The 6,000-nt window shown below is 49.2% G+C and overlaps 1 protein-coding gene across 7 annotated transcripts in view; it reads right to left on the reverse strand.

The window, feature by feature from the left end:
* Window positions 1-3,860, reverse strand: part of LINGO2 (leucine rich repeat and Ig domain containing 2) — a 513,818-nt gene extending 509,958 nt beyond the window's left edge. For all 7 annotated transcript variants that reach the window (XR_007200991.1, XR_007200990.1, XR_007200989.1 and 4 more), the window contains exon 1: window positions 3,742-3,860. The gene's annotated coding sequence lies outside the window, so the exon portion shown is untranslated. The remainder of the gene's footprint in view (window positions 1-3,741) is intronic.
* Window positions 3,861-6,000: the final 2,140 nt, after the last annotated feature.

Genomic DNA, 6,000 nt, shown 5'->3' on the forward strand with positions numbered 1-6,000 from the left:
TAGCAGAAGTGCTAACCAATAGTAAGAAGCAGTTTAAAATATGTTCACCTTCAATAAAATATTAATTTCAATGCACCCTTACTTCTATTTTCATGTAATTAGGAGTATTTCTGGAAGATGGGTTAAATGGTCCACTAACTCCACCTCACAGACAAGATATTCACTAAATATCCACACTGACCTAATAGGACTCTTATAATAGTAATCAAGCTGAAAACACTAACAATATATTGATAAATAACAAGACTCACCTATAATCTGCTGATAGAAATATCTACTTCCAGTTTCAAAGTGAATGAGAAATTAGACTTTAATCAAATAGCAGCTCTGATTGGTATGTTTATAAATAATCTTGTGAACTACTGCTTCATAGTATAGTCACTGAGAGAAAAAAAAAGTCACAAGATTTGCATTTTATCAACAGAAAATGGGCCAGCAAAATGTCATTATACAACACTGATGACAGTTTATCTTCTGTGTTTCCTGTCTCCAGAGATTTTCATCATTAAGAAATGAAACTGTAGCCAGGTATCTAAAGGCTTATGAGATGGCAAGCAGATCAAATATGAATTCTACTCAACATATCTCAGGGGAATAATATTGATATCTCAGCACAGAAAACATTGATTGGTATATTGCATATCTCGAGGACCAATGTCTATAAATTTCAAATATTTCAGTTCCATTCTTTACAGAGTTATCTCATTTATTTGAATGTTTCTCTGAGGTAACAGAGAGGCCACACTCTCCAGGAAAGAAGAAAAATCTTGATTTTATGCTTTCAAATTAAGTGAAAAAAAAGTGTCTGGCTGAAAATTCTTGAGCTGAATACATTTTGGAAACTAAACAGTTAAACTAGTCACTGTACTAATTAGAAATGAGCAATAATTTATAAAGATTCATAATTAGACAGAGCTTAGCCAAATCAGCCTTATGACAGAGGCATGTCAATCAGTGACTAATTAGAAATAGAATTTTCTTAAATTTCCTGAATATCTGTACAAAAAAATGAAGAGAAAGCACGAGAATTAGAATGTACTCAGCATACTGTATCATAGTACTAGTAGCCAAATAAGCTAATTTGCAATAGGAGAATGCAGCAATACACATCCCTAGTATCATACAAATTTACTGAAATTGATCCATTTATCCCTCCACTTGTTCATCATCTGAATTTTTAACCACCAGCAACAGCTATAAGGAAATCCACCTTCTCACAAAGGACAAGCCAAAGAACCAACAGACAGCTACATACAGACCCTTCAGAACTCCTTAACCTTTGTTTCCCCACTTTATTCACTAGGGTTTACGCAGTTAAAAGGTACACAAACAAAAAGCCAAAACCTTTAAAAACAGGCAGCAATCATATCAGCATGACTTAGAAAAATCACCACAGGAATCCTCCTAGGATCCTTATCAATACCCTCTCCAATAACCACACCCACCCGGTGTTTATGTTATTTGAAGGGACAAGATATGAAAAGGCACTAACAGAGACTTACATTGCTAAACTCGGCACAGAGGCACTAATATCCCAATCTTCAGACCTCCTTAACTGTCTGTATTGGAGAAAAATGATACAGCTTCAGAACTACAAAGGGCAAGTTACTTTGGTCTTTTTTCTTAACTGCAGGATACCCAAATCCTGGTATTAGTTCACAGTGGCGTGCCAGCGTAGTATTAATCACAGTACTTGCGGATAGCTGCTTAACCTAACAAGCTTCTCTAATACTTTGTATTTTTTCACCTCTTGCTGCTACTACGCAGGATAACATTTCCTCCTAGAGCCCTTTCGCAGAATGTCTGGATTCTAGAACAGTAACAAAAGATCTGATACCTGTTATACTACCAAACCACACTGTTTCTATGTAGCCGATCACACCTTGCGCTGTTCAGTCTATGTAGGTGTTATTCCTACTCTCTGAAGAGGGAATTCAGAGCAGTAAACAGTTTTCAAGGACATTCTGTTTACCTAAAAAGAATAGTATCGCTGTTCTGATGCATATATATTAGCTACTGTCAAAATCACTACTTTTCAAGAAAAATAAGGAGGTGGCACAGTAGCTGAGGAGTCAATCATTTAAAGTGATGATCTGAAGAAAAAACGCCAAATCCCATTTTGACTGGAATATTTACACATATATATACATAGTAGGAGTAGGAACATACTGACATTAGTGCACTCTTCTGTGTGGCCCATTATGTAGCAAAGTAGACCACACAGCTGCTCCAACTCTGCAATGAAACACTTCCTGGAAAGGGTGTAGCCTCTAATGGAAGTGCTAGTGCCTTGATTGCATACAGAAGGAACAGAGACCATCTCTTTTAATTTTGAGCTTTTCACTGGAAGGTAGAAGCTCAGGAAAGCATATCCTTTCATTCTACCTCCTAGCAAATTTTTTTTTTTTTTTCCATGTGGAGGCAGCTGTTGTAGGTCTGAATGATAAGTTAAATGTTATATAATTATTTTAGGGCTTATGCATTGGTGTGAGGTAAAATCTTACACATACTGTACATTGTGGATCTGTCAATTCCAGATGTGTCACTGTAAAAAGTGGGGTAAGGCTTCAGAACTATTGTGTTCATGCTTTACAGGTTATGGCTTACCTCCATGAATGCTACGCAAACTAATTTTCACTTCCATTCCCTTAGTGCTATAGTTTTGACTGAAATAAAGACTGCATGGCTCATTTTCATGACAAAGGCACAGAAAAGCTGTGTGCTTCTTTCTGCCCCCACCACCACCACCCAGCACTTGGCAAGCAATGCAAGTTCACATATAATTTATTTCTGAAGCATTCAGACTTCAGACGTTTTCCTTTATATATGAGAGGTTTTTCTTTTTAAATGAGAAAGTTTTTTGAAAGAACAGTATTTTAACATAGCAGCATGTAATAAAAACACACTGCAGTTCTTTGCTGGGCAAGGAAAGCTAGAGGGGAAAATGCTTAAGAACATTCGATGCTTACTCCAGCATCTATAGAACAGGACTTGCAAAACCTTATATTTTAGACTCAAGACTGGACAAATGATGAAATGGTAGATGATTTTCTTGCCGTTATTTTTCTTCCAGGTATGTTCAGAAGCACCTGCATGTACTTCGAGCTGCTCCCTTAAAGGGGGGGCTATTGTGGATTTGCTGTGCAGAAGGTAAAACAGTGCCTTCACCGTACACCACCACCATCACCCCCCAAGACCCACTTTACTGATGCACGTACTCCAGCGACCACATCCACCACGGCAGCGGACACAGGTGTGGAAGCCTCTTCGCTGGCGACAAAGGACTATTGTGTTTGTGTCACGTCTCTCGGAGACCCCGCAGGACTCCTGCTCCCATCGCACGGTTCCCCGCCCGGCGGGGAAAGCTCTTCCCCAGGGAAGGTGTGATGCTGGGCACGGCGTCCCGTGCCCCCAACCCCCGACTGGGGCAGCCCGACACACACCCCTCCACCACCCCCCGCTGCCAGGTGGGCAGCGCCGTCCGCCGTTCATCCAAGAGCCCTCGGGGGGCCGGCGACGAGGCCGGCCCGGGCGGGCGGCAGTGGAGGGCTCTGCTGCGCCGCGTCCCGCCGGCTATCGCCCACCGCAGCCCTCACAACGGGAGGCGCAGACCCCACGCCGCGATCTCCTCTTCCCCTCCAGAGGGCCTCCCCCCCCCGCCCCGAAAGTTATTCTGCCCTCACGGGCGGGCTCCCCTCGGCCTCCACCCCCGACGGCACCGGGAGGGTGTCCGTCGCTTACCTGGCGGCTGCCGGGGCTCTCCCTCACGGCGAGCGGCGGCTGGGCGCGCCGCAGCCGGGGCTGCCTCTGCCGCCACCTTCACAGCCCCCTCCCGAGGTGAGCGATGCGCGGGGTGGCGGCGGGGAGCGGACGGGGAGCCGTGACATTTAACCGGGGTCCCTCTCCTCCCTGGCGGGCTAGGCGGACGATCACCGCCCTCCTCTCCGCGGGCAGCCTGAGGCGCAGGATGAAGCCCAGTCCATCCCCGGAGACCCAGACGCAGCGCGCTGCCCGAGCCGCCGGCGGCTCCACTCCTCTCCTGTCCTCTCCTCCCGCTCGGTAATCGCCGCTGCGACTTCCCTGCGGCGGGGGACGAGAGATGCTGCAGCCGCAGCCGGGCAGCGGGGGCGAGGCTGGCCACCTGCCCCTCGGCGGGGCCAGGCGCCAAGGGGACAGCAGCGGGGCGCAGTGGCGAACGGGCGAGGCGGCGGCGGCAGCGCGGGGAGGCAGCGCCAGCTCGAGGTGAGGGCGGGCGGGCGGTGGGGAGGGGAGGAGGGGGCGCGTCTCTGTCAGAGGCGGAGCGGCTCCTTCCGCGCGGCGGCTCACTCGCCGGCGAGTCCCGCCGAAGCAGCGGCGGCACCTCGGGGAGGCAGAGCGGTTCGCGGAGTGGCGGGCGAGCTTCCCCTACCCCGGTCGCCGCTCGGCCGCGGAGAGGCACCCCCGGCCGTGGGCAGGCGGCCGCCGGCCTTTATTAACCCTCCCCGCCGTGAGGAGGGAGCGCGTGCGGCGCCCCCGCAACCCCGCAAGACGCGGTGCCCCCGCCTCCCCGGCGCGGGTGATCCCCCGTCTTCCAGTCTTGCTCCCGCCCCGCCGCGTTGCGGGGAGAGCAGGGCGGCTCCGCGGCGCGGAGGTCGGAGCGCCCCGGTTCCGCGGGGTGCCGCGGTTCGGGGGTGTGTCCCCCCGGGAGCGGGGGGCGCGGAGGAGGGGGAGACCCGCGCGGCTGAGCAGCCATTTCAAGAGCGGCGCGGTGCGGAGAGTGCGGTTCGTCCCTCTGCGCGCCCGACGGCGCCGCTCGGGGCACGCTCCGGGAGAGGCAGCGGGAGAGAGGAGGGCACTGTCCGGCGCGGCGAGGGGGCGCCGGCGCCTCGGGGAGGCCCCGCGGGTGAGGGCTGGCTGGGGTCTGGCGCGGCTCGACAGGACGGGGGTGCGGCTGCGGAGCGGTGACCGTCGCCGTCGGCCTTGTGTTCTGCAGGCACCTGCTTCCGAGGCTTCCTTGGGACCGTGCTGCGAAGAGGACGCTGACCGCGGTGTGGGGGCGTCTCCAGCCTTCTCGTCGCTTGCTTGGCTTGCTTTTGATGCTGGAAGAGCTGTTGCTGGCCCCTTTCTTCCCTGCACTTGGGGAAGTCAGTGCTGCATGGGGTTTGGAGCTCCGTACCCCACTCTGCGTTCTTTTTACTCTTTGAAATAGTTGGATTTAACACATTTTTTAATGGAGGACGTGGAGTGTCAGGATTACATTGAGCAATTCAGGAACAGCAATACCAAGTCCCTAAGATGATTCTAAGAATGACCCGTTACTTCTTTTTAATTTTTTGTACTGGCAGCAAATCGTATCCCTGTCATATCCCTGTCCATAGAAGGCTGTCTGGAGGCTGCAATCCTCAGAGACCTGCATGTTCTAAAACTGATGAAAAATTGATACATTGAATGATTTTCTCTTACCGGTAGGAGCAGTGACATGAAAGTTACACAGAATCAAATAGTAACTGTGAGTTATGAAGTATTTTGCATTCTCCCTTCACTTTCACAAATGCACAAATGCCTGCATATACACAGTTTGCACAGCTTTTTGCTAACATAGCAGGGTGGGAGGTAAATGAAAACATACATAACCCAGACATGCTATGTTGGAAGTGGAAGACTTAGAATAAAGGAAGCTAACACAAATTAAACATAGTCCTTTATTTTTTTGCCACAAATGTCCAAGGTTATGTGTTTGTTTGGTGTTTTGTTTTGTTTTGTTTTTTTTTCAAATAGCATTCCAAGCAGTAGACCTGGTAGATAGCTATACTTCAGAGATAAGAAAATTGTTGTCTTTGCAGCAGAAGATTTTCCATTTAGCTTCTTCAGTCAGCTTCAGTGTTATTTCAGTCTTACCAAGACCTCCTGTTGGCTCCTTCTGTGGCATAAACCACCCAAAGATGGAGACAAACGAAAGTTCAGCTAGTTACCTTTAGCCACTGATAAATAACTTTGGTTAAAGAGAAGTATCTTGATGTT

The sequence above is a fragment of the Corvus hawaiiensis genome, chromosome Z, assembly GCF_020740725.1.
Source record: "Corvus hawaiiensis isolate bCorHaw1 chromosome Z, bCorHaw1.pri.cur, whole genome shotgun sequence".
NCBI lineage: Eukaryota > Metazoa > Chordata > Aves > Passeriformes > Corvidae > Corvus > Corvus hawaiiensis.